The 19832-nt window shown below is 39.6% G+C and overlaps 1 protein-coding gene and 1 long non-coding RNA gene across 3 annotated transcripts in view; one reads left to right on the forward strand and one right to left on the reverse strand.

Moving 5' to 3' along the window:
- The window catches only part of LOC107995627 (uncharacterized), a 143771-nt gene that overhangs the window by 29391 nt on the left and 94548 nt on the right, over window positions 1–19832 (reverse strand). The gene's annotated exons all lie outside the window — the stretch shown is intronic.
- The window catches only part of LOC107995622 (mediator of RNA polymerase II transcription subunit 12), a 464763-nt gene continuing 448627 nt past the window's right edge, over window positions 3697–19832 (forward strand). For both annotated transcript variants that reach the window (XM_062073896.1, XM_017053239.3), the window contains exon 1: window positions 3697–5398. The gene's annotated coding sequence lies outside the window, so the exon portion shown is untranslated. The remainder of the gene's footprint in view (window positions 5399–19832) is intronic.

Below are 19832 nucleotides of genomic sequence, written 5' to 3' on the forward strand. Positions count from 1 at the left end.
TCTACTATTTCAACAAGCCCAAAGTTTATACCATTTTCGTTTCAAGTTTCAAATTTATTGATGTATATAGAAATTATACATACATATATATATATATATATATATATTGGACAATCAATTTTTCAAAAACGATTTATATACGTAAGGAAATTACATATCGAGGAGAGAAACAAAAAGTTCTACGATATTGGCGTAAAACTTTGATGTAATATCCTCATCAAACAAAATCCACTTTCAAGACCCGGAGAACCGATCGCTTCAGAACGGGTTCTTATCCCCGAAAAATATCTTAGGAACTCGATCATGGTGGTATAATGGGGTTCGTTGAAAGATAAACCAGGATGGAGAGGATGATGGATCGCGACCACGGGGCTAAAGCAAACACGCGAAACTTGGCATGCAGGTCATATCGTGGAAATGATTTCTCCTTCTGCCAGTCGTACCAGTTGCCAAGCAAATGGAATCCCATGTTCTTTTTTTGTTATTTTTTGTTATTTTTTTGTTTTTTCGTTTTCTTTTTATTATTACGACGAACTGGATTCAATTCAGGCCCGTCGGACAGAACATCGACCTGTTTCACTGACACACTCTCAACTGCTCTTCCATTAGTAGGCAAACCTGAAAAGAGCGAGTGAATGAATAGACAAAGAACGAATAAACAAAGGGAAACGCGATCTCAGAGCTTGATTCGCTCCGTCACGAGTCCGACTGGCTGCATTTTTCTTCCCTCTATTTTTTTGTTTTCTATTCTCTCTCTCTCCCTCTATCTTTCTTTCTTTTTTCCTGTTTCCTTTTTTCTTTTTTTATTAATTCATCAATCCGTCGACATTCTCTTCCCGTAGGTTCTTTATCGAGCTTGAATGTTCGTTACAGATTTGCCGAGCGTTCAAGCGTTTCGTCGAAAAATTTTTCCATCGATCCGTAAAGTGGCTCCATCCGATTTTAAACCGATGCCAGACGCGAGTTTTGATTTTTGTCGTTGCTCGAACACGCGTAAATGTTCGTTGAATTGCCCATCCTTATAATATCTTTTGTAACTCGTGGCTCACTTTTGCTTCTCCCTTCTTGGTAAATTTGTTCTTTCCCATCAGGACTTTTTTCTTTCTTCTTTTTTTGCTTTCTTTCTCTTTTCTTTGGTGCTCCACAACTTGTTCCAACTTTTTCTTGTTATTCCTTTCTCGATCCACGTACATTGTTTCCCCGTGGTACGATCTATTAAAAGGAATTTTTGTCCGATAAACGAACAGGGTAAATATTTTCGTGCAAATATTTATATAAAGAGGGAGCATGGAAAGGATTGGATTTTTTCAAAGAGACGGCCAATACGAACGAGCTACGAGGTGTGATAGCTTTCTTATTTTTATATGCATTATACAACACGACTGCCCTTGGATCTACTCTACTTTATCCACCATCGCTCCAGCATCGCGTTTGTACCTACAAATATGCGGAACGTTTATTGCTACTGAGATTAAAAGGTTGAGAAATTTTCTCGAGACTTTTAAATTATACAAAGCGAAACAAAAAATGTTGTCGATTTGTTATTAATTTTAATTTTTTAGTAGCACGAAAGGAACCCATCGTCTATACTTCAGTTTAATTTAATTTTGTTGATTAATTAATATTATGGCAAGTTATTCGTACAGCAAGTTTAATTAATCGGGACAATGCAGTATTTATCGATTTTTCTTTAAAATTAGCGAGCTAAATTAAAAAAAAAAAATTCCCCCTTCAACTGATATTATCGATAAAATCTCATAACTCAGATCTAATTCGTTCTATTTCAAAATTCTAAAACTAAAGTAAAAAAAAAAAAAAAGATCGCTGACTTGAAATTTTTTGATTCAAACGCATGCAAACACCAAACCTTTTCGATGTTAAATAAAATTTCATATCGGAGACTCGAGTGTTGCACAAATATTGTATATTCACTTTTTGTAAAGTTTCAATGACTATCCAAATATTTGTACACGCTGTATAAACATTTCTCTCATTTATATGTCTACTTCGTAAATTGACAAAAAATAAAAAAAGAAAGAAATAACATTTCTATTTTCTCTACGCGTAGATCGAATCATATCATTCGCCGAAATCGATGAAAATTCCCGTTTCCCATCGAGAACACACCAGGAACGCATACGTGCATACAGGAAAGAAAATTAATCGAAACTCCCCGATCATTCAATCGCGAAATTGTTACCAATATCCCACGACATTAACGAATCGACGAGAGAACGAGCCCTCCCCCTCCCTTCCCATCACGTACCGTCACGTTTCCGGTTCCGTGACGCTCGAATCGGGTCATTGGAACAGAACCCGGTTACGAATAAATGACAACGATAACCCTCGTCGAGAGTCGCGCGACCAACGAACTTCGGGATCCTCGTCTCGCCCCTCTCCATTCACGAGGAAGAAGAAGAAGAAGAATAAGAAGATACCGCGGCGTGTAACCGCGTCAACGGCCGATGTTATCGAAGCGAGGCCTCCACCGATGTGTAGGGTTCGCCGTTTTCCCCTAACCTCGAGACTGAGCCGCCCTCGCCCCAACAGCCCCCAGGTGCCCACATCTCCCACCCAATTGGGGATTCGATCGACGCCGACCGTACTTCGAACCGTGACCACCCAACCCCGTGGTGGCGCCTGCGTCGTGGCGACCCGTAAACACGCGAGGAGGATCGGCCTAAGGAGGAAGCAGGACGCCGCGCACCCACCCTCGCCCTCTCCTCCCCTCCTCCCCCACATTCTCGCCCGAACAACCACCACCGTAACGAACGGACCTGCGCGGTGAATGAGAACCACTGTGCCGCGTAGAATTCGTGCGGCAGGATCTGCTTTTCTCCGGCCTGGCCGAGGGACTGTGTCTCTCCGTGTGCTCGTCCACGGATCCACGGACGTGGTAGGTGTCGATATCCGGCCAGGAGGGGCGTGTACGGATCGTGGAGGAGCAAGGGTGTGAGTGAGTGGTAACCGCGTTTGAACGGTGCTCTCGGAAAGGTCTGTCTGCTAGGGATGTTTCTCTGCGCAAGGCAGAGGAAAAACGTTGGAGGAGTAATATCGATGGACAATAACGATGGTGGAACAAGGTTGATAACGTTAAGGGGAAGTAGGGTTCGGTTTCTTCGAAGAAATTGTAGAAATTGGTCACCCCGTGTGACGATATAGAATATTCAGAGGATGTATGGAATGTCGTGATCGTTCATCAGTCACCCCTCCCCCGTTGTTGACGGGGCAACAACAACGGAGTTTCACGGGTGACGGATAGCAAATTTAAACAACCCCCCGCGCCGGCAGTTGTACCACTGTTTCGCTACGTAATCTCACAACCCTGTTATCTTGTAACCCCGTTCACACGCGCACGCACACACGTACGGGGAGGAGAGGTGGGGATAGGATGCAGAACATTAGCGTTAATATCAGCGTGTTGATGTTCAGCTACGCTCGAAGCGGGTAGCGGCTCGTGTGTACTCGCTTGGCAGCGGTAGGCAGCGGTGGTAGGGCAGGATTTGCCAACGAGGCGGCTCGGTATTGGTAATATTCGGTGTATTACGCACACGTGGAGGATAGGGAGGTTATGGGGTGGTGTTGGTGAAGGAAGTGGAGGTGGAAGTTGCGAGGAGCGAGTGGAGGTGGGCGAGGGACGAGTGGTGGTGGAGATGGCGGCGGCGGCGGTGGTGGCGGTAGCGGCGGAAGGTAGTTTCTAGGTGGTGGAGGGCGCGGATCGTCATCCGCAAAGTCGTGCGTTCACCCCGTCGTGCCGCGACGACAACAGGGCGTCGTTCGTTCCGGAACGAGCGACGCTGCGTCGAGTTCGCTCCTGGGGGTCCCGTCGCGAACTTTTCTCTCTCCGTTATTCCATTAAAGCGTGCGGCCAACGTTGTGCTCGCCGCCGTTCCCATCGGCGTTCGACTTGGCGTTGCCGCGCGCCCCACCGAACCGTGGAAAGGAGGAGAGAAGAGGAAGAGGTGTGCGGTGTTCGGATCAGTCCTCGAGTCGGTCGAGGACGAGAAACGAGGCGTTGAATCGCTCGGTTCGTCGAATTCGAGTGCACTGCGAGCTGAAGTGAGTTCAAATTGATCGATACGCCTGGATACAGGGTGCGATATTACTGGTGATCGGTGGTGATCGAGGTGGAGGATCGCAGAGTGAAGGATATAAGAGTGTCCTTTCGATGCACGTGGTCGACGGGAGGGGCGGCGAGGAGGTTGGACAGCACGGCACGAGGCGAAAGTTCTAAGCTAACCATCGGGATTCGAGGTTAGGAATTGGTACATGTGGCGTCGACGGTCGATCGACGCTCCGCCGAGAACGTCCTCGTGGGAAGGACGTCATCGCGGTTGGGTATCGTTCTAGGGGTTGCTACGGGCGCGGACATACGCGGGAGGAGTGGGGTGCGAAACGGGGGCGAGGGAGGTGTTCGCCAACGACGAGAGCCAGGTCTAATGTGAATCTCGGTTGGGCGGTTGGAAGGTTAACGTCCACGGTCTCACGCGTGTGAGTAACGTCGCGGGTGAGGAGAGAGAGGATCGTCGGAGTGTCACGAACCTGAGGGATGTCACGGATCCTCGAGCTGTTTCCGCGTCGAGTGCGACATTAGAGGTGGAAAACATTGTCACGTGGATTTGCTCTCGAGACGCGATAAAACGGTCGAGTTCCCTCCTATTTTTTCCCTTTCTTTCTCTCTTTCTCTCTTTCTCTTTCTCTCCCTCTCCCTCCCTCTCTCTCTCTCTCTCTCTCCGTTCCGTGTGCGTGCGTGAAACGGCAATTGGTGCGATCGTGTGGGAAAAACGGTCGTGCGTCGGTCCAGGCGCAGGGATAAACGACGCAGGATGAATGGATGGATCGGGGTGAAACGACGGTATAATTGGCCGGTGTATTTATAGATAACGAGGTGGTTGGATCGGCTAGCTTAATTAGCGGTCGATCGATGATAGGGATTTCGTGGAAAGGTGTTGGCATTTGTTTCGGGAAGAGAAGAAAGAAGCGGATGCCGCTCGCCAAGTGATTGGAAAATTGTTGTCGCCAATGAATGAAAAGTCTTCCCTGTGTGTTTCAGTGTGAAATGAAAGCCGAGTTTTCCGACAGTTTCTCAGTGTTGAAAAAGTGCGAAAAACGAAGAGAAGGCATCGATAATCCCTGGCATCGGTGTGATCCCCCCTCCTCTCCCCCCAGTGAAACCGTCGTTCAGGTGTAAACATCCAACAGGTTCCACGATGAAACAACGACCGTTGAAACGCGTACGAGGATCGAGGCTGCCCTGCTGATTCGTCCCAACGTTTTGGATTATATACCCTATCCGTTGTTCGGCTTTAAACGTGGTGGATTCCCGCCCTACGTCGCTAGGGCGAGCACGTGAATCAACCCTCATAACGAAAATCGATCGCGTACGAAACGTGGCCTGGTAAGTTCCATGGGAGAGAGCCCCGACATATAACCCTCGTAATATTCCGGCGCAAAGTTTCGGCTTTTGCCCGTTCGAGAGAGTGGTCGTAACTGCGTGTTGCGAAACACCAGCAAAAAGAAAAAAAAAGGAGAGCAATCTTGGGAGAGTTGCACGCTAAAAGCACCGAGAATAGTTTCTTTGCCCGTCCGGGGGATGCATCAAAATTTATAGCAGTTCTGGCAAACTTCTCCAGTTTCGAAGAGGAACGAAAGTCGAAGAATCTTTCGTGTAGCTGCAACGACCAGGATTACTTCGAGGTCGTCGAGAATTTTTTTTCCCTCGATAAGAAGCTTCGGTTTCTCCTCTGTTAAGAGGACGATAAGAGGGATAAGGGCTTCTGGAACTTCTTCATCTTTTCTGTATTTATCCTGCTACTTGTTTAGTTGGAATATTATAAAATCTACATTGCTTCATCTTATAAAGTGTTCGTTTTACGATTAATCGAAAATACTCTTCGATTTTTGATGAATTTCCTTCAGCTTTCCCGACGCGTAGGACGGGTTGTTGAAGATCACCAATGTTTCAATGAACTTTGCTCCTGCGCATCTTAAGGCTCGTTACGTAACCGCGAGTTCAGGATTCAAGGATTTCGTTCGGATGTTAATCCAAAACGGCGTTAAACATTCCAAACTTTCTTCTCCTTAATTAATATTTCCCCTTTTCTTCTTGGATCCACGGGGAAACGCGATGCATCTTTTGTGACTGAAGTCCGAGACGCGAACAAGAATTTCCTCTTTCAACGAGAAGTTCGAAAGGATTGAATGACACCGAGGTGTCGGCCAAAGAAGCCATTTTCCATTTTGGCCTTTCCAGTCTCTCTTCGAGAGATTGAAACGACCCAAAGGTTCAAAAGGATCGAATGGAAAAAAGAGAAATCCCGAAGCGATCGAATTTCCTTCCTCGCGTGATTTGCTCGCAACGCAAAAAAGCGAATATGTTGGACCTTAAATATCGTTGAAATAGGAATTCTTTGAATTTTTCTCCATCCCTAACAAAGTTTTTCTCCGCCATTGCTCGACATTCTCGATATCGCGCGCATACTCGAAAGAGGATAAAAAAATCTCTTGTTTATGCGGGCACCAAATCATCCTTCCTGTAAGCTCGTTCGATTATCTTAAAGGTTTTAGCGGTGTCCACTTACCAATACTTTTCTCTGTTTCATTAACCATCGTCTCGATTTCACGCTTCGTTACATCGGATCGATCAATTTGACGAGGAATATTCGTTTCGAGCAACGTTATACGATTGTATTCGCGATCGTGGAATGGTGAAAATTAGCGATGTTGAAGCGGATAATTTTTTGAAAAGTTCAGTTTCGATTTAAAATACGAATCTTTTCCGGATTTGAAGGATTTTCTTGGTATATTCAATTCCTCTCGTTTGTCCATTCGACCGTGAATATATTTTTTCCCTTCTCAAGTTCCGCGCACTCTATAAAATAGCGAAAGTTGTAGAAAGGACAGAACACGATGAAACGTTAATAAGACGAGTGACAAAGTTTATCGATGTTCGATATTTGCGTAGTTTCACTTCGAAAGTTCGCAGCGAGAAATAGTAAATATTCGTAAAATGTTAGTTATCTGGAACTTTCGACTAACCTAGTTTGAATAATTCAGACGCGATCTGTTATGCAAGACTATACGCGGCGAATGCAATAGAAGAAGATAAGCTATAATCCATTCTTTTATCAAATAAGTGCTGTATTTTAGGAGATAACGTGTCACAAATTCGAATTAATTAATCGATTCAATCGCAAATGATTCTATCTTTCCAACAATTCAAATATAAAAAAATCATTCACATCTCGAAATATAATCAATTATAACTTGATATATAATATTTAACAATTTCTCTGGAAAAAAGATGTATAAACCAGATTTCAAAGAAGGAAAAGAAATATATATATATATCATTCATCCGACAATCGATAGAAACGATACCCCATACGCCACTAGATCAAGATAATCTCAAAGCCAAAAGTCCCAAAATCCCACAAATAACAGCGTTTATAACGAACTCGAATAAAGCCACGAGTAGTATCCGCGACCGCGTTCAAGTGGCTCCCAAAACGTTCGTGCAAAACGGCTCATTTGCATCTGGGAATCTGTACAATCGAACCGTCCTCCCAATTATTATCCAATAAACATCCCTTCCCTCCCCATGATACCTGCCCTGGTGCGTGCTCGAATTCAAATTCCCTCGCGATCTCTCGTCCCTCCTCGAATCTCGAACCACGTCCCTTCCAACCTCCATCTTGGGAAACGAGGGTAGTCGACGATCTAAAAAGTGCACGTGTCCGATTAAACCGATTGTGCACTGCATCGAGCTTGATTATCGACATTAATTGGAAGAGCAGAATTGGAGACAGAGGCATCGGATGACCCAATCGATATACGCACAAGTGGATTAACCTTTACACCAAACGCGTGCGTGATAAAAAGTGGAGGAATTGAAATTTCATCCGTTTCATCCGTTCGCTGATTATGCGAATTTTCCTCTCCCCTTGTCTTCCTTTCTTTTTCTTCTTTTTTTTTCCCTCTCTGCCATTTTCCATCTCGAGCCTCGCCTCGCCCGATGTTATAACGATGGAGTAGAGGCGGTGGTTTCCTTTGGCGGCGAAGTTCGATACTGATTTTGGAAACTATGGAAATTTCGGGGAGCGAAGTTTGCCGGGGATTAGAATAGCGTATAGAATTTCATGAAGCTCTCGCGTTGATGTACGATAGGGAATGTGTGCGAGATTTTTCTTCTTGGGAACGGCGACACGATGTGAAAGGATTCGAATTTTTCTTTAGGATAAAAATTATATCACGATTGGAAAGTCGTGAGTTTAAACAAGTTGATATTACCTTTTGATCGTAATATTTGCTCGACGTCGATTTAAGTTAATCGAAGTAAATATATCTTATCTCCTCGATAGAAGAAAATTGGAAAATTCGATAAATCGCGACCGATACGTATTCATGTCTGTCGGGGAGCAAAAGACAACGCGTTCACAACCGGGAAATATGTGGATCAGTGGATGGATCGGGGACACGGATAGAGCCAGCGGGAGAAGATTAATGGAAAAGTTAAAGGTGAAGAAGCTGAATAAAAACCTCGGATGAAGAAGCGGAACGAAAGGATAAGGGAAAAGTGTCCAACGGATGGAAGTGTATGGGATGGAAGCGTGGATCGTTCCCCATCCTCTTTCGAGAATTGTGAAGCGAATCTGGCCATATCGTGTCGCTTCGTGGCTCGATTCTCTGTCGTCGTCATTCATCATCGGTCGTAATTACGCGATTTGCATCGAAATGGAAATCACGTCCGACTTTAATGGCATGTTAAGGGCAATAGATCGGGAGATCCATCCCACGTATTTTTAGGGATCTCTGTCGAAGCGATGAGTTTGTATCCAGCGAAAAATCGAATGATTTCGATAAAAGAACAATTTCTATTGTACGTGAATTTTTGCATTTTGTTCGAGACTCGATCGGAATATGGAGGAAGGGAGAAGAGGAGATTATTAGTAAAAATCTCCTCATCTATTTTTTCATGAATTCTTAATATTTGACAACATTCCAATTATCTTTGATCACTTGGATTATCGAAAATATTTCTAAGATTTGAATATTCAAAGTAGACAATTTTGGTGTAAATCCGTTTAATTTAATTTTCTATCGCTTTTCTTCCGTTTCAGTTAACTCTTATCACTCTCTGTGCACAAAGTATCATCAGATAGCAATGTTTCGCGTTTTGCATTCACATTTTATCGAAACAGTTCAAACTTGTTTATGCATTATTTTGCCAGCGTAAAATATTGTGCGCCACGTCGAATAGATCCTACCAATACACAGTGTATCCCTAATAATGGACGGTAAAGCGGGATTAAAACGTTCGTGAAAACGTGGGCTTACTCTCGGCATAGATAGAACGAGCGCGTTCGTTCCGATTGTATTAATTAAAATTAATTTAAACGCAATTCGATACCCAGTTCGAGCAATAACGGGCGGGGATTTTGACACGATGACGTTTAATCAATTACACAAAATTGCAAAGATCCAGGTTTTAATAGTCGTACGAAAAAAAGATCGAAGACTTTTCGCGATCGAAGATTGAACCACCATAAAGAAAGTCACGAGGGATACACTTTTTCATGGAGAGAAGTTTTCAAGTGTGTTTCAAGGGGTGGCGCGAAATCGTGGTTCGAGGGGGGAAGAAAGGGGTGGAGGGAAAACGCAACGACCCCGTCACCCTGATTAATCGCCTGATTCTAATGTCCCAATTTATGCCGCAATCAAGGTAATTTGACGTTTAATCAAAGCAACTGTACGACGTTGGGCCAATGAATTGCAAATCCTGATCGTCGATCAGAAGATTTAGGGGGATGCTAATCGATACGGACGAAATTTGAAAGTTGCTTTACGTAATGTGAAATGAGAAATTATTTGAAATATATTGTGAACTTAAACGGTGTTCTATAATTAAAAGTAGTTCGTGAAAGTAGGAAGAAAGTTGCTTGAGAATAATTCAAAAATGAAAAATAAGAAATTATTATTACTTGAAATATATCGTGTATTTGTGCAATTGCATCGCAAATAGAAAAGAATGATTTAACGATGTGATGAATTTCTTTCTGTTTTTGAGGACAAATCATTTTGAAAAATAACAAAAGAAACGTGTAAATTTGATTAATTCGCAATAGAATATTATTAGTGGAATTAAACACGAATGAATCTTCATTTGTAAAAATTTGTTTTTCGAAAAATAGAATTTTTAAAAATTTTTGTCAAGTTCGTTTATTTATTTAATTTTTTTTTGATACGATATTTTTTACATTTATCCAATATTAAATTTAATCTGTGTATACAAAATTACATTGTTTTTCCATCGATTCGTGACAAATATGATCATAAATGACACAATATCGATCAATATTCAACTCGAAAATTGGAAAATCAATATTTTACATTAACCAAGTCAACATATCCAAAAAATTTTTAATCTTCCAATATAATCAGGCGTGCAAAAATATCGTGAAAAGTACAGATAATAAAAAAATTGTACGGTTCGCTTATCACTATGGAAGAATCATTGAGAAGAGAATTTAAAGTTTCTTCGATTTACATTCTTTTTCTTCCCCTACTTCTGAAACGTATCGCTCCATAATATTAAAATATGTGTTTAACGTAACATACATTATTCATAAAACTCTACAATATTTAAAAGAGATAGTGGATCAAAAGTAATTTAAAATGCGATACATTTTCAAAAAGCTACACCAGACCACGTTAATTACAAGAAGGTAGGGGAGGAGGGGAGGGCAAGAAATGTGGATCACTTAGGAGGGAGTAATGTAATCTCCATATTTTAAGCACGAAGCTGGCAAGAAAGCCCTTGTACGTATCTTAAGAACCTTTTAGTGGTGCATAAGGTTCCCATAAAAATATTATTATGTGAAAGTATAAACATGAAAGTGGGAGTTCTCATTATAGGGCTTATCCTTTATACGTGTAGATACACGTATCAAGAAACAAAAGAGAAATATAACTTCCCTTTTTCCAAGTCGTTGAAAAAACAAACGACTATAATAAATTTTTTCGTCCACGGGTTTAAATTCTTGACTGGAATGATGTAGGTCAAATTGTTGTTACACATGGAGGGACGTTGTGTAGGCTTGTGTTACACGTACGACCAACAAGACTGTAATAGGGTATCTGAACAAATAGGTGTAACGTGTGCCAATGGAACAGTGATCAATTATGTGTTCATGAATGTATAGTGGGGGGATGTGATTTAATTTAATCGTACACTCGCTTCAAGCACATTCTCGCTCAATTTATCCAATAAAAATGTATTTAATAAAATAACTCATTTTTTATCGCTTCAATAAATATTATATATTTCGTGTGCGAATCAACTAATTCCAAACTTATTAAACTTATTTTTCACTCGCGATAAGTTATTTTTTTTTTCTTTTATTGAAACAATATAATAATACAACGACAGTGAAGAAACAGTACGTATACAGATCGTAAGAATAAAGCGAGCACGTTTGAACAGACAATGCGAAAATTTCCACGCTTAATGGGGATGCATTAACACTGACACACATTAGGAATGATATCAAATATGTCAGATCAAATACAAAATACAGAGCATGGATGAAACGATGCACGCAATGTGCTCGTTAAATCGCTAACTCTCGAAACGATTCGCGGACTTTCATAAATCGAATCTTAAATGTTAAATATTCCGTGGCATTAAAACTTTTTAATAACTTTTTAATCTGCAGTAAATCGTTAATTCTACGTAACGACTTAAGCGGTTGCTGTAATATCATCAGGTGAATGAGATCTTAATGAATTCCTATGTTCGGATTATCTTAGCACAGAAATCTTAAATGCGTCGCTTGTGAAAAAGACGTATCTTTTTATTTCTTCAGTATTTTAGAGAAATTTACAAAGGACGTTCACCGTTTCTTTGCGAATGTCAAATTAAAATTAACGTAAAGCTCCGTTTATTCCATACGGTCTTCCAACTCTTTTATCCAGGATCATCTAATTTCGTTATATTAACAAATGATATCGCAGTCCAGTTTAAATAAAAAAGGAGATTCCCCTTCAGAAATTTAAAAAAGTCTTTTTTAACAATGGTGAAATGTTCCATGGACTTTCCAAATTTAAATTCTAATCCGTTGAAAGGGGAGAAAGAATTAAATACATTTCACGATAAAAGAATCGTTTCAAAGATTTTCCTAAAACCTAAAAAAAAAAAAAAAAAAATACATAACGTACTCGACGAGCCGAGCAAGCGAGACGATTTTAACTTTAAGGGCGAAGTAAAAAATGGGCCAATAAATAACCGCAGTTCGCCTCAGGTTGAAATAACGAGCAGAGCCCCATCTTATACGCAAAAAAAAAAAGAAAAAAAGAAGAACCGTTATATATACTCACAAACCACATGTCCAACATTCATTTAAAAACTTTCATATTAACAATCTCTGCAATCTCTCTTCCATCTTGCAATTAACTTGGACCGGTTAATCAAGCAGAGAAACGTTTCTCTCCACGACGTTATATTCCATCTGTTGTTTCGAGGAGGCGATTCGACGATCGATGTCGAACAAATTGACGACAAATGTACAACGATGTTTACACAGTGAATTTACGCGGAAATGTCAAGAAGCGGGGCGCGGATGATCCGATTATAGGTTTAAAAGTGCTCTTACGCGAGAACGAGCCCATTGTTGAACGAACCGACGACACTTTGGGAACAAAAACTCGAACGAGAGAAAACTTGTTGTTGTCTCGTCCAGGGTGTCTTCGCGGATCCGTGGATCGATACCCGGTGATTGATCCCTCTCCCTCGCTTTTCTAGGATACTGGCCTCCAGACGAGGGTCGCTCGTGAAGGGTCTACCGAAAGATACGATGAATTATCCTAAAGGGAACGTGACGTAATAGAAGTTGATCCCGAGGTGTTATTTATGGATGGATTGTTTCTGCCCGGGTGAAATGTTTTTTCTTTCTTTTTTTTGTCTTATTCGATACACGTACGTGGTGTACACATCTTAAATAACGTTTCTTTTTCCTTCTTCGATTTTATTTAGCGCAGTGTAATTTTTCGAAGATCGCTCGAAGGTGAAAGGATATTTATCTAGCAGTTATTATCTAGCAGTCGAAATTCTACACGTGTGATGTTATTATCGTAATATGTTATTGTTAATTCACTAGAAAAGATGAGGCACGATATTTCGACAAAGATACAAGTACTAATTACAGTTCGTTTGAGGATCGAGCAAAAGTTTGTATGCCAAAGAAGCCAGTGATGTAGAAAACGAAGTTGGTTGAAATTTCAGTGTCAATTAAGAAGTTGAAAAGAGCGGGGGAGATGATCTTAATCTGTAAGACAGAAGCTAAAGGGAAGAGGCGTTATTGAATTCAAGAGGAACGAGTGAAATTGGATCAAGAATTATTAAAAAAAAAAAAGAAAGATTATTTAATTGATTCGATATCAATTTGATAAAACAAAGGTAAAAAAAAGAAGAAATAAAAAATGGTATAATTCGATCATAAATATACAAATGACAATAAGAAATTGTTATACATCGGATAAAAATATTTCGAATAAAAAAAATAACAGAGATTGAAAAACCCGATATATCTCATTCCATTTTTCCCTCTGTTTTTATTACATGCTATTTCCTTTTATATATATATCACAAGTGATTAATTTTAATCGTTCAAAAGCACGATGTAATCGAGAATAATCGGCAAAGAGCGATCGATGAGCAACAAACAATGATCGATAGAGGAATATTCATGGACTGTATACATACACTGCTAACAATTCTATCCCAGGAATCAAACTTTAATTCAACTTCCATCCGTTATCTCGTTATCGTTCTCTCAATTAATTCTCCGACGAACAGTTTTCTCGATTTCCTAGGAAAAACAGTTTCTTTGTGAAGATTCTCTTTAAACCTTTGCCATTCTCTTGTTACCAAATCAGCTTTTTTTTCTTTTTTTATTTTTTTTTTATCAAGATATCGTATTACAAAGTAATGTTTCCAGGCTACTCGATACTCGAACAGGCGACCAGCCTCAATTTCCACGTTCAACTTGCAAAATCTCGTTTCGCTATGGTCGCTATGGTGAATTTATAGTTTAATTCAAGCGAGGGGAAACATCATTAAACGTCTTTAGACCGCAACACATTCATCCTCGATCAACGTTAACACGTTGCATTGCACATAGGACTCGATTCAAGTTGGAAACTTTGTTTCGCGAATGTGATAAATTATTTCATTCATCGAGAGAAAAAATTGAGGAGGGGCAGAGGGGGGAAAGAAAAAAGAGCAGAAAAAGAAAAATATTCTCTGGAATTGATTTCCAATTGTAGTGGAAATAAAATAAAATGAAAAAGTAGGGGAAGAATTATTGACAAGTGAATATTGTTAGAATCAATGCGTGATTTGTAAATGTTCGTTCGAACCGGTGATAAACGTTCGTTCAATTTCGAACGAAGCTGGCGGACGGATTTATCGAATTCACAGGCAATGTCTGACGAGTTTTTATTTTAATTGCAATTAAATTTTCATTATTTTCGAAACGAATAACGGCTTTGATTGTCGCGTTGGATATTTCGATACGAAAGTTCGAGTCGTAAAAATTGTGTCAAACGTGTTGAATTGAATTTTGTCGTGTAGGAGAATGTTTGATAAAAGGATCGATAGACAGGCAAATAAAAGTTGTTTAAAACGTTGAAGAAAAAGCGTTACAGATTTCACGAAAAGCCAGATTCTTGTATGTATTTTTTGAATCTGCTATTTTGAAAAAACCTTTGAAAAATTTAAATACTCACGAAGAGTAATGAAACAATTTTCAAATATCGATTATATTAAATTCCAATATTTGTAAAGATATTCTCGATTCCTCGATCCAGAACATAGATCATCGTTAAAAATTAAACTTTCATTACTCTGAATACTTTATTGAGTAGCAAGAATGCAAAGATTAAAAATTCGAAATCCGTCTTTTCTCTCGAGGGAGGAATATCGAGGATAAAAAACTTAGCAAGTCTTTGGATAGACGGAAGCAGCAACGAGCCGATAAACAGAAATAGAATCGATCGTTCAATTAATTCATGGACAAGGCGATTTGTTCGATGAAGTCTGGCCTGGGCTTCACGAGAGGTTGTCACGTACAGACGGTGCCGTGGATTACAATGTCGGGCACGCGATACGTAACGGAGAAAGTGGGAAATCGAAATTTATGCCGTTGAGTTAGACAAGAGAAAGGGATCGATCCCTTTTATCGATGGTTTATGCCAGCGATAAATGGCTTCGAATTGTGGCTCGACCATGGAATTATTGCTTTGTTCTGAAGAATGGACGAATTTGTCGAAAGTTTTGAACGCCAAAAATATTATTATGCGAACTATCGAAAACGAAAACAGATAAACGTGAATCATTACAGGAATATTCTTCGATGGACGATCATATTTGCTATTATTTCTCGATCAATCTCTCGATTGTGATATTAAAATTCTTCATGAAGGAATATCCGTGTGATCGATATTTCTTAAACGAGGAAACGTTGTTGTAATAAAAAAAAAAACGTGCTTCGAATTGAACAAAAATTGTCTACTCGCAGAAATTCTCGTTTATAAAATATATTTCCACATTGCTGATCGAACACGATACGTCCATCCACCAATATACATCCATTTACCAACTATAGAAAGTAAATATAAAACAACATTAACGAATCGTGTAATCGAACCGTCGTATTTGCGATTTCAGAGCAAAGTAAACTCTAATTAAATTATTTAGACGTGAAATCGAATTATTTAACAAACGTTTACCACAATTTGTTCGTTTCCTGTTTGCTTATACAGCATGATTCCCATATAAGGCTACGTTATAACGAATATTTCTTCTATCCTTTTCTACCATAATAAACAATTAAATATAGCCAATCACATGTTTCAAAAAATTTTATGCAAATACAAATTCAAAGACACCTAGTATATCCAATTATAAATAAGAAACGAAAGCATACACGACTAATTATAATCGATTCACTGTATCACAGTCGAAAAGGATCATCATAATTGCAAGTATCTGTGGTTCTTACGGTTTACCAGCATCACAGGTGGTTGGCAAATTTCGCGGTGCACGGTAACGAGAGGATCAAGACCGTATCTCTCTTTGCAGGTCCGCCATTCGCAGTAAGAAGGTTCCCGTTTACATTTACTTGAGTCCCCAGAAATTCCAGGTCACGCGTGTGCCGCGTGCTCACGGCCTTTGATCGATGAAACGGATAATTCACCGACCAGGATCCCAGAAAATCCGCCAGGAATCTGTTTCGACAGTTAATGAAAAGACATTTGCACAGCTGCCGATCGCTTTCGATTTTTAACCAATGATCTCCAGTTTATCATTTATTCCATCACTTTTTTCTTTTTGCTTTTCGATCGAGCGAGCATACGAAACTGAAATTTTCATTTTTATCATTTTTTTTTAACAAAGATTAGAAATATCATTTAGAAATAACGTTATATCGTAATTAATTATATAGATGTGAAACGGTAGACGCAGCTCTTCTATCCATGGCGAAAGAGACACGAAAGTCTAACTCGTGTATCTTTCGTGTACACGAACGTGCGTTATCTTGAAAGTTCGTACAATGCGAAAATTTTAGCAACATTGAAAACGCGTGTCTAACTGTCTGCAGGACTTGAGCAGACAATTTCGAAGTTGCAGAGTTAACACGTAATCCGCTCTAATAATAAATCCTTCATTAAAGAAACTCTGATAATTCTTTCAATATCCGAACGATTCTTGAATCGAAAATTCAAGAAATTCTTCCAAACTTTGAATCATATTAATCCCGAGGGAAAGAGCAAAAATTTCCAACTCGAAAATAATAATCTCGGATCGTATCAGCGCCATTTAATCACACTTCCAAAACTTGCAAACTTTTCAAAATGGAAGTGAAAAACTTTAAAAACAGCTACACCCTCTCCATACATATTTATTATTACCCATTCCACGATTCTGGAAATTCAACGTTCCACCCGACGTTTCCAAACCAATCATCTTCAAATTAATATCCCCCTTATACCCTCGCAAATAGCCCCTTTCTTTCAACTCCCCAACCCAACAATCTTCGATGTAACCCCGTTCACCTCGAATACAACCCCCTCCACGCACGGATATAGTGTGGCACGGACAAAGGCACGGACACAGAAACGGCTTTCAGAATTTCAATTCATCGCTTCTCGCGGGGGAACGATTGCGCGTTAAAAGTTCCCATTCATCGGCGCTCGATGAAGCAACCCTCTCCCCCTCTTCACTCCCACGCAGATTCGCTTTCCATAATTCCATGGGCACGGATTTGAATTATCCGCAAGAAATCAGCTGGCAGGTTGGAAAAGGATCGTCCCGGGAATTAGCCGCGCGAGCATCGAGCTATATCATACCTCGAAAAGCTCGCACGAGTAGGACACCGTTGTCGAGCACCTACAAGGAGAAAATGCATTCCACCATTCCGCCCCGCTATTGTATTTTCCTTTCCCATTGTTCTGCCGCGCCACCATCCAGTTCTCCCCCTCCTCCATCCATCGTGGCCTGCGCCACACGGTAATGATCACCGCTCGTCGCTGACATTATTTTAACACGCATGCGACATACTCGATACTCCCATTTCTCAATCCCTCGATTCTTGAATATTGACTCGAGTCGATATTCGAAGACGTGGATCTTCGAAGACGTCTTCGGGCGAAATGAAAAGAGAGAATGGGGAGAGACGATTTTTTTCTTTTTTAGGCAACGAGGAAATTCTCTTTTCGAGGGGGAGAAGGAGGAGGAGGATCTTGAAAAGTTGGAAAAAGTTGTTACGTGTGTGAAAGAAACAGTTTCTTTCGATAGTTTTATTTATTCGATGGTTTTGTGAGGATGGTGAAAGGAGATACAACTGATATAACTGATACAAACGTTAAATTAATCCAATAAAAAAGTTGCTCGACGATATTTCCCGAAAAAGAGTAGAAATTCGTAACGTCCAGTTAGGAAATTGTTACTTTCAAAAACCGTTCAACACTATTTTTATGCCTCGCTTGAACAATGGAAATCATTCTATACATATATAGATACATATGCGTGAAAAAGTAAATCAATTTTAAAATAATCCCCCCCGTATCGTATCATTTTATACAGTTCCTCTGTGTAAAATTCAATATATCCCCGGCCAGTCCATAATCTCCGAAACATCCCCTAAATCCTGTAGACACTGTGTACACGATCGGCTCGATATAAAATTACCAAGAATAATGGTCGCGAGGAATTGGGGGTGGGGGGATTTTTGTTGCACGAAGGCAACCCCCGTCGGAGCTCGTATTTTCCAAGGGAAGGGATACCGTCGGAAACGATACAAAGTTTCATGCACTTTCAGTTTTCCGCATGCATCTCTGTCCCATAAAGCATGCATGAAGAATCCGTATTCGAGGACTCGGCTTTTTTTGAACGAAACAAATGTATATACACACCGATTCGTCTTGTTTCCGAGGGAAGCAACTTTTCCTACTTGTTACGTGGCTGACCACGCGTCATTCGAAATTCTAAAAAGTTTCTAGACGGAGGGAATGCGGAGAGAAGCTTTGACCACGATTATTGCGTGTATTTTTATGTAATATCGATTTCTTTCTTGGTTGAAAGTTTAAACTTGGTTAAAAGTTCGCGATTATCGATCATATGGAATTGTGAATTTTCGTGCCAGGAAGTTAGATTTGTCTTTCAAATGTGTATCGGAATTTAATGAACGCATAAATATTCTATTAAACACTCGAATCGAATATTTTAGGATTTTTATTTCGTTTCGAAACAGGTTTCAGAGTTTTCAAAGGGGTATTATAAATATAAACTGTGATCGTGTATTTTTATCGTCTGTGTAATTGATTATTTATCTCACAAGAAAAGACGGGAGGCGAAATTTTTTTTTATCTAGATTTATGATCTCGTGATAATTAAATTTTTTTATATTTAATGCAAATAATGAGATGCGTGAAATATTCATGGAGTTGATAGAATATAACATAATTCGTTTACGTGTCCGTCAAAATTTTATGTAATTTTCTTCGTTGATATACATGGACACTGATGGCGAAATATAATTGCATTTGTGACTGATTGTGTGAGGGACTAGGGACTAATGACTAGGGATCCCTAAGGGATTAAACAGACCGTGACTAAGGATCTGCAAACATTTAATCGTGAAGATGATTCGATGAAACTTAAATGTAAAAAGAATTCCAGTTTCTTATGTTTGTGAAAACGTATTATCTATATCTATTTTGCAAAATTGTCTAAATAAAAAGTTGTTGTCATTGATTGATCGTGAAACATTGAAATTATCGTCGTTTTTATCAAGTTTCTTTTTCATAGAAGTGCTGTAATTTCGCTTTACGATCAATATAATCTGAGCATTTTGATTTAATGCGGCTATATACAGGTGTTGCAATCTTCTTTATAGTAAATTAAATATTATGTGCATGTTAAATGTATAAACTTATTTTTGTCATGTTTCTGATAAATGTCGTATATAGAAAAAAAATTATCCTTTGAAGAATATTATATACATTACATTATATAATAATAAATTGAAAATATTGCATTGACAAGAATGAGATGATAATTCCTATTTTAAAATTATTGATGATATCAATAATCAATTTTCAATTACAAAATTATCAATTGAATTTAATCGATAATTCCTTTTGCAATGATAAATCCCAACGTTACGATATATATTAAATTATATATGAAAAAGGAAAAATATATAATTTCATTGATTATCATTAATTCATCCTCAACTAAAATACATTCCAAATAGTTCTATTAATAAACCCAA

This window comes from Apis cerana, linkage group LG4 (genome assembly GCF_029169275.1).
Source record: "Apis cerana isolate GH-2021 linkage group LG4, AcerK_1.0, whole genome shotgun sequence".
In the NCBI taxonomy this organism is placed as follows: domain Eukaryota; kingdom Metazoa; phylum Arthropoda; class Insecta; order Hymenoptera; family Apidae; genus Apis; species Apis cerana.